The sequence below is a fragment of the Puma concolor genome, chromosome E2, assembly GCF_028749965.1.
Source record: "Puma concolor isolate L17-30 chromosome E2, mPumCon1.1.hap2, whole genome shotgun sequence".
Classification (NCBI taxonomy): domain Eukaryota; kingdom Metazoa; phylum Chordata; class Mammalia; order Carnivora; family Felidae; genus Puma; species Puma concolor.
In genome coordinates, this window is record NC_141681.1 from 1,400,390 (window position 1) to 1,411,763 (window position 11,374).

Below are 11,374 nucleotides of genomic sequence, written 5' to 3' on the forward strand. Positions count from 1 at the left end.
CCAAAGACAGGGGTGCTGGTTGCTAATGGCTGGTTTTGTGACTAAAGGGCCAGAAAAAGGGACGGTGGTCATGATTTAACACTCCGTGGGCTGAAGTGGCTTTCTGGAGATGTAAAGAAATCGTATCTGTTTTCTGGTGGTGGTGGTCCCCCCCCACCCCGTTTTGGGAGCCACATGTTTAAGGGAATCGTCAGGTCGCTGGCTGACTGCACAGCTAAGAGGAATCTCAGCGGCTCCCGCGCCACGAGGAACACACACTTGGCAGGGATCACCTGGCAAAGTCACAGATGAACAAATCCAGCCTTCGAGACACGGCAACCTTTAAAAAATGCGCACAAATGACCCACAGAGTAACCACAGCATGGTTCCCAAAAAGCCGCTCCCCGAGAAAAAATTATAAAACAGAAAGAAACAGGAAACTTCGTCTCATTCATAAGGGGAACGTCTTTTGGCAGAAACTATCCCTGAGGAAGCACAGACGTCGGCATCGTCATAGGTATCAGGCAAACTGTATTCACTATGTTTTTATTTAATTTTTTTTTACCGTTATTTATTTTCGAGACAGGAGAGAGAGACAGAGCGCAAGTGGAGGAGGGGCAGACAGAGAGGGAGACACAGAACCCGAAGCAGCTCCAGGCTCTGAGCCGTCGGCACAGAGCCCGACGCGGGGCTCCAACCCACAAACCTTGACCTGAGCCCAGGTCGGATGCTTCACCGACTGAGCCCCCCAGGCGCCCCAGTATTTAATATGTTTAAAAAGTGTGGTGTAGGCCGTGACGGTTGGTTTTTTTCTTTGTTTTTTGTAATCCAAGTACCAGGCTTAGGCTTTGATCCCGAGGTGTGCACTGCAAAGACAGCTACGCCCCTAGATAAGAAACCAGGTTGCTTCCCCTGACGGAGGTTCCTTTGTTTTCAAGATCTTGGTTGATTTGGGGGGCACCTGGGTGGCTCAGTCGGTTAAACGTCCGACTTCAGCTGAGGTCATGATCCCGTCTCACGGCTCACAAGTTCGATCCTCGCGTCAGGCTCCGTGACAGCTAGGATCCTGGATCCTGCTTCAGATTCTGTGTCTCCCTCTCTCTGCTCCTCCCCCGCTCGCACTCTTGTCTCTCTCCCAAAAATAAATAAAACATTAAAAAAAAAATCAAGATCTGCCTGACTTTAAAGTAAGTAAATAAGTAAATAAATAAAGATCTTGGTTGATTGTGAAAACTGACCATTTGAGCCACTTATTTTTTTCTCTTCCTGCACTTTAATTCTAGCTTTTATGTTTGAAATTCGCCAACAGTGAGCCCACAAAACCCTGCCGTCAACCCCGAGAAAAACGGAACCACAGGCCCGGGCATGTGCTCTGTCCACAACCCTGCCGTACGGGCCCCCGGCTGTTCTGTGTCACTTCCAAGTCCTGTAAGTGATAAACTTTTCGCTTTTTCAAAGTTTCCTGGCGGTTATTGCCGAAAGACATCTTGCAATCATAGTGCGGACCACGAGGACCGGTCCTACCACAATACCGGCTATGGACGGGCTGACACGGCACCAGACAACCAACCAGAGGAAACCACGGATAAAGGACTGAACTAAATCAGGAAAACGATGTGTGGTTAAATGGCAACATTAATAAATATTATAGAAAGGAACCAAACAGATTCTGAAACTACAAAGTACAATAACTAAGATGAAAAATTCACTAGAAGGGGGTCAGTGGATTTGAGCAGACCAGAAAAAGAATCCACAAACTTGGAGACAGAAGAAATTATTCAGACTGAGAGGCAGAAGGAAAAAAGGATGAGGAAAAACGAACAGAGCCTGAGAGACTCTTGGGACCACAAAACACAGCAAGACATGCATTATAGAAATTCCTGAAGGGAGAAAGGAGCAGAAAAATATTAAAGAAATGGCCCCAAACTCCCACATTTGAGTAAAAAGAGGAACATACAAGTCCAAGATGCTCAGTCAACTCCAAGCCAGATAAACTCAAAGCCAACCCAACAAACACGAGAGTCAGATAGCCGAAGACACACCGGAGAGCGGTGGGAGAGAAGCGAGGCATCACGTACAAGAGACCTCGGGAAAAGCGACAGCCGACTCCTGTTCAGACACCATGGAGGCCGGGGAGCAGTGGGAGGACATTTTTCAAGTCAGAAAAGAACTGTCAATCGAGAATTCTGTATCTGGCAAGATGGACCTTCAAGAGTGAAGAAAGAATGAAGACATTTCCAGAAAAATCAGAGCTGCAATAGTTCATCACCAGACCTGCTCCACAGAAGCGCTATCAGGGGTCCTTCAGGGTGAAACGGAAAGACGCTGGACAGGAACTCCAGGTCGTGAGTAAAAACGAGGGGCACTGCTGCCTCAGTCGGCCTGGACGCCGTAACAAAATACCACGCTCTAAGTGGCTCAAACCACATTTATTTCTCTCAGTTCTGGAGGCTGGGAGGTCTGAGCTCCAGAGGCCGGCTGGTCTGGAGAGGGCCCTCTTCCTCGCTTGTCTTCACACGGTGCAGAGAAAAGCATCCCTCCCCTGTGTCTTCTTACAGGGGCAGCAATCGCATCCCGAGGGCTCTACCCACAGACCTAATCACTTCCCACAGGTTTCACTTCCAAATACCAGACGCTCCCCAATACACTGGAAGTCAGGGCACGTGAATTGGGAGGGGAGCAATTCAGCACGGAGCACGGGGTGAAGGGACTCGCGCAGCTAAGTATAAAAACCAGCATTACCGCGTCCTGTGTGGTTTTAACTCGTTTCCTGTAGCATTTAATAGGCAAATGCACTAAGTCATTACAAGTCGATGTTAACAGGCACACAAGCTACAGATGTGAATTGTGACGACAACAACACAAAGGAGGCAAAGAGATGGATAGGACAAGTGTTTATAGACTTTTGAAACTAATTGGTATTATTCATACTGGTGTGTTCTAGGTTCAGACCGGGTTGTCACGTTAACTGTAATCCCTAAGGTCACCACTAACAGATAACGAAAACACACACAGAAACAGAAAGAAGGGAATTAAAATGGTATAGTTTTCAAATCAACAAAATACAAAGACAGGCTGTGATGGAGGAGCTGAGAACTAGCCAAACACATCTAAGACCGAAAACAAGTGGCAGAAGTAAATCCATAAGAAACTAGGGTGCTTCTATGAACATCAAAGTGGAATATAACTTAAAAGTTGTCACAAGAGGGGCGCCTGGGGAGCTCAGTCGGTTCAGCATCAGACTTGGGCTCAGGTCACGGTCTCACGGTCCGTGGGTTCCAGCCCCGCGTCGGGCTCTGTGCCGACAGCTCGGAGCCTGGAGCCTGCTTCGGGTTCTGGGTCTCCCTCTCTCTCTCTGCCCCTTCTTGGCTCACACTCTGTCTCTCTCTCTCTCTCAAAAATAAATAAACATTAAAAAAATTTTTTAAAAAGTTGTCACAAGAGTCAAAGAAAGATATTACAGTTAATCTTAAAAAGGAAAGTCCATCAAGGAGATATAACAACTATAAACATAAAAACAGAGAAACAGTTCTACAACAATAACTGGAAGTTTTAGGTCCCCAGTTCCATAACAGATTGAGCAACCAGACAGAAATTTGGAATAGAAGACTCGAACCCATAGGCTAAGCAGACATCTGTAGAACGTCTCACCCAACAATAGCAGAATAAACTCTCTTCTCAAGTGCACATGGAACATTCTCAAGGACAGATCACTTGTCAGGCCATACAACAAGCCCCCCTAAGTGTATTATTTTTTAAAATTTTTTCCCATCATCAATATTTATTGAGCATTTACAGTGTACTAGGCACAATAGAACACACAGAAAACATTGTCCCTGCTCTCGAGGAGCTTACATTCTAAAAGTAAAAAAAAATACACCTCTTTTAAAAATGGTATTTTTGTTTGGTGTTTTCTGCGAGGTACTAAGGAAATAGTCCGTAGGGTGAGCTTTGGGTATAACTTAGCCCCATCATTATTTAAAGAGAGGAAGAGGAAGGATTTTAAAGGCAGACAACGACAGACCATTCAGGAAAGATAGGGTTTACAAGGAGATAAACACAATCTCATCAACTAAGGAGAGATTTGCTGCGGTAAATAGGATGAGGGAAATAGTTTGTGGGAGGCAGGCAAAGGAAGCAAGGGGTCCTCAGACATGGAGTGGAGCCAGAAAAATCATGCGGCCTTTTTCCAAGTACACGGCCACCAAAGTAGGAATGGTTGGTGACAAGACAGAAGGCTAAAAAAGGTAATCCGGTACACCTGACAAATAGAAAGAATAAAGATCAAAGTTGAAGGCAGGCTATAACAAGATCAAGAAGTCCTTAAAAACAAAAGTGATTTGGAAGCACAAAACTTAGTTAATGCTACCCAATGTCATGATGGGCCAAGAACAAGAACATTGTGGCTTCCTAAGTTAGAAAATGCCATATACCAAAATTTTAAATGGAACACGGTACTTTTTTCCCGATCAATCTCCCGTCTGGAAAAAAAAAAAAAAAAACACAAGGAGAAATATGGGACATGGTGGTTGGGAACAGTAGTAGTTACAGTAGTAGTATTTTGTTGTTACGATAAACTTTGTACTTAAACTTGGTAAAAGCCCATTAGCTGCCAACAGGGAATAAGGAAAAAATTTCCAAAAATGTACAATCTCCTCTAGAGAAGTTTCAGAACCAAAAGACTAATTTACATGAAAAGCTGTAGAAGAAAGTAGTTGAAAAGTCCATTCATAAATTTTTATTCCACTTACGTGAACTTAATACACGTGTTCGTAACAATTATGCTTGGATTGTTCGTGAAAATTTCATAAGACATTAAACAAAGCGAGCCATCATCTCAAGTTATTTCCCCGTTGACTATTTTTACAGCACATGCATGTTAGGCAAGTATCAAAAAAAAAAATCACAAAAACAAAAACAAAAACGACCCTAAAAAAAGTTAAATACATGGGATTTTTGTTTTGCTGCTGTGCTTGATATACATAAAGTGATGGACATCAAGCAGTTCATCTTTACTGCATCTTTACTTGCACATTCGTTCTTAGGTTGCCTAAAACATTTAAATACAAATACGACGAGTGTAGCAAAAATAATGAAAGCAAACAGCAGGTAACTTTACAAATGATGGAATGTGAACCGTTTCTGCCCTCATCCAGAGCAAATTGGGCCACAACTGAAGGATCACTTCTGTAACTGTAGTCAAAGGTGTGCACATTTGAGAATGAGTACGCCACAGACGCACACGGCTCAACGTGCAGTATCTACGGGACGCCCATTTCCACTACAGCCCCGGAAGTGCTCCAGACCTTAAAGTACCCCCAAAAACTACACCTGTATCTGCAACCAATTACCCCTTTTGTTCGCCACCAGAACAAACCGGTATGTGGGCAGTTTTCTTTGCTTAGACATGGAAGCAGTTTTAACACTGGCCCTTGTGAAGCCACGAGGTACCAAAAGTACGATGCCAAAGGTTTATACTAGTATAAAAATTCCACATCCCCATATTGGCCACCTCAAGATGAAAACAGATAACTCCCTAAATGTCAACTGGCTCTACTCCCCTAATATTAAACATAAAAACCACATGGGAAATACAGAAATTCAGATAGAAGTAACGTAAACCTGCCATAAATCGTAAACAAAAAACTATTTGTGGGACAGCATGGATGACAAATGATCTACTGTGTAAATTTTTTTTTAATGTTTTTTATTTATTTTTGAGACAGGGAGAGGCAAAGCATGAACAGGGGAGGGTCAGAGAGAGAGGGAGACACAGAATCTGAAGCAGGCTCTAGGCTCTGAGCTGTCAGCACAGAGCCCGACGCGGGGCTCGAACTTACAGACCGTGAGGTCATGACCTGAGCCGAAGTCGGACACTTAACCGACTGAGCCACCCAGGCGCCCCTCTACTGTGTAAATTTTAGAATGAGGCAGACAAAACCTGGAAGGCCGATTAATTTTCCCCTCCTTCTCCTGCTTCAGCTTCGTCTCCTTGGGTATCCAACGTCCACGATGTCAAGTTGTCTCTCAGTAATTGCAGTATTAGCGTGCTGTCTTTGTAGGACTCTTCACTTAATGTTTCGAGTTCAGCAGTGGCTTCATCAAAAGCTGTCTTTGCAAGAGAGCAGGCTTTCTCCGGGGGGGTTCAGAATATCAGAATAGAACACAGAGAAGTTAAGGGCCAGACCCAATCTGATAGGGTGTGTCGGCTGCATTTCCTTTTCGCTGATCTCAAAAGCTTCTTCGTATGCTTGTTGTGACTGATCCACCGTCCCTTTCTTGTCATCGCCAGCAGCAACCTCAGCCAAGTAAGGACAGCAGTGTCCTTTCATCTTCAAATAGAAGACTTTGCTCTCTGCTTGCGAAGCACTGGGGATCAAAAACTTTTCCAAAAGAGACAGTGCATCATTGCAGATATCGCTTAGCTCGGTCTCAATTTTCTCTCTGTATTCTTGAGCCGTCTGTGTTTTTTTCTCAGCACCTTCCGTCCTTTGCTCAGTACTTGAGACGACCCTCCAAGATGACCTACGGGCTCCTACAACATTTTTATAAGCAACTGAGAGACGGTTCCTCTCCTCATTGGATAATTCAGCTCCTTGCTCAGTTACAGACTTCATGCAGGCTGCCGTGTCGTCATATCGCTCAGCCTGCTTGGCCAGCGTGGCCTTCTGCACCAGCTCATTTTTATCCCTGACTGGATGTTCTGTGTCCGGAGTGGGTGGCGGCGGACGGACGGACGGACGGACGGGGGCTCAGCAGTCTCTGGGCGGCAGCGGCGAGGCTGAGACTCTGTCCCTGGATCTCGCTGCTCACAGGGTACAGCCGCTCCGCAGACAAGGGGTTTCCTCCAATCACCAGCCCCGGCAGCAGGGGCACCACACGCACGATGACGTCAAACGCTCGCCTTCCCCTCGGATCCCCCGCAACCTTCCCAGGCTCACTCTTCCTCCAAGACCCCCTAAGTTTAAAAAGACTGAAATAATACCAATCTTCTCTGACCACAATGGAATGCAGCTGGAAATCAGGAACAGGAAGCAAAGTGGAAAATTCCAAACACGTGGGTGTTAAGGAGCACACTCTTAAATAACCAAGGAGACAAAAAAATAAATCACAAGAGAAATTTTTAAAATACTTGAAGACTGTAGATAGAGGTTACAGGATACAGCAAATGCAGTGTGGGGGGACTCTGTAGCTATAAGTGCCTGCTGCACAAAAGACAAATCGACAACCTAACTTTACACTTTAAGGAACAAGAAAAGAGCAAACTAAACCCAAAGCCAATAGATGTGAGCGTGGGAATAAAAGGAAACTTTGTCTACAGTGGAGTCGGCCGGCAGGGGGCGCCTCACACCCAGCACTGCTTTCAAATGCAGACCCAACAGAAGGCAAGCATCCTGCTTGCGGCTACCACTTTACTACCCCAGCAGGGGAAAGGAAGGCTTCCTCCTGCCCCAGCAACAGTCCAGCCAATGGGAGACTGCTGGAGCCCAGCCAAAGGGAGACGGCCATAGCCAGCCAATGGGAGACAGCCATAGCCCAGCCAATGGGAGACTGCTGGAGCCCAGCCAATGGGAGACGGCCACAGCCCAGCCAATGCGAAGCCTCCATACCTCCAGCTTCCAGTTTACTCCAATGGACTTTTAGTTTACAACAGCCCCACCCTCTCTCCTGCCTTGTGCTATAAGGCTTTGATCTGGCTCGCTAGTCTTGGAGTACCATTCTCTGCCATTCCAGAATAAAGACATTTTTGCTGGTAAAATAATTGGCAGTTTTATTTTTAAGGTTAACAGAAGAGATAAATGAAACAACGGAAACAGAATCAAGAAAAGCTAGTTCTTTGGAAAGATCAACAAAATGGGCATTTCTTTTTTTTTTTTTCTTAAGTTTATTTATTTTGAGAGAGAGAGAGAGCGCATACGGGGGAGGGGCAGAGAGGAGACCGTCCCAAGCAGGCTCCATGCTGTCAGTGCAGAGCCCGATGCAGGGCCCGAACTCAAGAACTGTGAGATCATGACCCCAGCTGAAATCAAGGGTGGGACACTTAACTGACTGAGCCACCCAGGCGCCCCCAAAATGGACAATTCTTTATACGGGCTAAGAAAAAACAAGACGCAAATTACTAAAATCAGAAGTGAACAAGAAAACAACTGGATTTTACAGAAATAAAAGAGGATGAGAGAATACTGATTAAATGCGAGCATAATAGAAATCCTGTGACATGGACAAATTCCTAGAAATGCAGAGGTTACTGAAACCAAGAATAAATAGAAGATCTAGACATATCCTATACTAAGATTGAGTCAATAATCAACACCATCCTGAGAAAGGAAAGCCCTGGACCAGATGGCTTGGTGGGTAAATTCTACCAAATATTAAAGAATTACCACCAATCCATCCCAAACTCTCCCAAACAATAGTAGGGAACACCCCTTAACTCATTCTATAATTCCAACATAACCCTGATAATAAAGCCAAAAATACCACAAGAAGAAAAGTATAAACCAGTATCTTAAGAATATAGATGCAAATATCCTCAAGAAAACACTAGCAAATATAATTCAGCAGCATATTAAAATTATTAGACACCACGATGACGTGCGATTTATCCCAGGAATACAAAGATGATTCAACATACAAAAATTAATCAATGTAATACACCACACTAATAGAAGGAAGAGAAAATTTCAACATCATTTCATTTCATGATAAAAACACCTAAACTAGGAATGGAAAGAATAGATCTCAAAATGACAAAGGGAACTTTGGAAAACCCAAACCTAGTGTCAGAATCAGTGGTGAAAGACAGAAAGCTCTCCCTCTAAGATCAGGCACAAGGATGCCCATTTCCACTTCTATTCAATACTCCACTAGAAGTCCTAGCTAGAGCCATTAGGCAGAAAAAGAAATAAAAGTATCTCTAATTGCAGATGGCATCTTATATGTAAAAAACTTTTAAAAATCCACAAACATAACATCAGCACTTATAAAGAAATTCAGCAAAGTTGCAAACATACAAGATCAGTATCCTAAAAATCACTTGTATTTTTACACATTAGCAATGAACAATCTGAAAAGGAAACTTGTAATTTCGCATACAATAGTATTAAAAAGAATAAAATAGGGGTGCTTGGCTGGCCCAGTCGATGGAGCATGCGGGTCTTGAGCCTGGGGTCATGAGTTCAAGCCCCGGGCTGGGTGTCCAGATTGCTTAAATAAACTTTAAAAAATCTTAAATAAAAGAATAAAATACTTCAGGAATAAATTCAATCAAGGAAGTATTAGACTTGTATACCCAAAACCACAAAACATTTCTGAAAGAAATTAAAGATGATCTCAACAGAAGGAAAGACATGTTGTGTTCAAGGATTGGGGGACTTTGTACTGCTAAGGTGGCAGTATGTCCAAATATCTCCAAAGCGTTAAACAGATTCCATGCAATCCCTACCAATATCCCAATGGTCTTTTTGGCAGAACTAGAAAAAGTGATCCTAAAATTCATATGAAACTGCCAGTGATTCCAAATAGTCAAAACAATCTCGGGGGTGCCCGTCGGCCGGCTCAGTCGGTGGAGTGTGCGACTCTTGACCTTGGGATTGTGGGTTCAAGCCCCACATTGGGTGTAGAGGTTACTTCAAAATAAAATCTTAAAAAATATACTGAAAAAGAGGAACAGAGTTGGAGGGCTCACACTTCACATACTACAAAGCTACAGTTATCAAGACGGTGTGGTAAGGCATGAGGACAAACAGACCAAGAGACTAAAACGGAAAAGTCCAGACGTTTACCACACAGCTGGCCACACCGGACGCAGTTCAGTGGGGGAAAGAACAAGTCTTTCCACAAACGGTGCTGGGCAATCTGTCCACATGCACAGCAATTTAGATGAACTCTTATCTAACACCACGTGTAAAAAGTAACTCAAACTGGATGAAAGCCCTAAATCAAAGCACTGAAATTGTAAAATGCTTAGGGAAAAAAACCACAGGTGCAAATATTCATAATCTTGAATTTAGTAAGTTTCTTACATGACACCAAAAGGATGAGCATAAAGGAAAAAGTAAGTTGAACCTCGCCAACATTAAAATATTTTTGCATCAAAGGACAATAGGAGAAAGGGAACAGACAACCTACAGGATGAGAGGAAATATTTGCAAACTATATCTCTGATAAGGCCCAGTATCCAGACTATGTAAGGAATACTTAAAACTGAACAACAAAAAGGCAAGCAACCTAAGCAAAAAACATGCAAACAATCCGAACAATCATTTCTCCAAAGATATGTATGTGGCCAATAAGCCTAGGAAAGGATGTCCCCACATCACCAGCCGCCAGGGAACCGCAAATCGAAACCGCAGTGAGCTGCGTCACATCCACTAGCAGGGGGAGGGGAGTGCTCTGTCATGGGTCTTTAAACCCAGACAGACAAGGACAGTGTTGACAAGAATGTGGGCACTCCGGAGCTCGCATGTTAGTGGTGCGAACGTGAACCGGGCAGCTGCTGTGCAAAAAAGGTTTGGCGGCTCCTCAAAGTGACACACGGCCTCAGCGCACGATCCAGCAATCCCGCTCCTGGGTCGGTCCCCGAAAGAACTGAAATCAGGGACTCAACGACGTGTACACAAAGGTTCACAGCGCGGATCGCGACGGGCAGAAAGGGGAAACAGCCTGAAGGGCCACCAGCAGATGCACCACAAACAAGCGGCGCCACAGCTAGGTGACGGAATGTTGCTGGGCCACACAGAGGACGAAAGTCCTGACACACAGGCCGCGAGCAGGCGAGTACTGAATCCGTGACTCCGAGCAGAAACAGGCAACCCCGACGGCCCCAAAGCGCAGGACGGAGCGCCGGGTACAAGGGCCTGACCGCACAGCGCGGAGCCGGGCCCCAGAGTGCAGGGCGGGGCGCACAGCGCGGGGGTGGGGCCTCCGGACGCGGGGGCGGGACCTCACAGCGCAGCGCAGGGGTGGGGCCGCCAGGTTCAGGGACGGGGCCTCACATTGCCGGGAGGGGAGCACAGCGCTGGGGCCGAGGCCACACAGTGCAGGGCGGGGCGCACAAGGTGGGGGCGAGGCCACCAGGCGCGGGGGCAGAGCCGCACAGTGTAGGGCGGGGCCCCGTGTAGGGGAGGGGCCACCAAGCGTAGGGGGGGTAGGGGCGGGGCCGCCAGGAGTACAGGAGAGGAGCCCCCCTCACGTGGGCGGAGCCGTCTGGTGCAGGGCAGGGCGCACAGCGCCAGGGAGGGCCGCTGCTTGATGGGGATGCAATGGGTCCACTAGGGAAATATTTTAGAACTCAACAGAGGGGCGCCTGCATGGCTCTGTCTGTTAAGTGTCAAACTTCCGCTCAGGTCGTGAAGCTTGGGGTCTGTGGGTTCGAGCCCCACATCGGGCCCTG

At 45.8% G+C, this 11,374-nt stretch overlaps 1 pseudogene; it reads right to left on the reverse strand.

Moving 5' to 3' along the window:
• Positions 1-5,848: 5,848 nt before the first annotated feature.
• LOC112857519 (14-3-3 protein zeta/delta pseudogene) lies at positions 5,849-6,985 on the reverse strand (annotated as a pseudogene).
• Between the last annotated feature and the right edge of the window lie 4,389 nt (positions 6,986-11,374).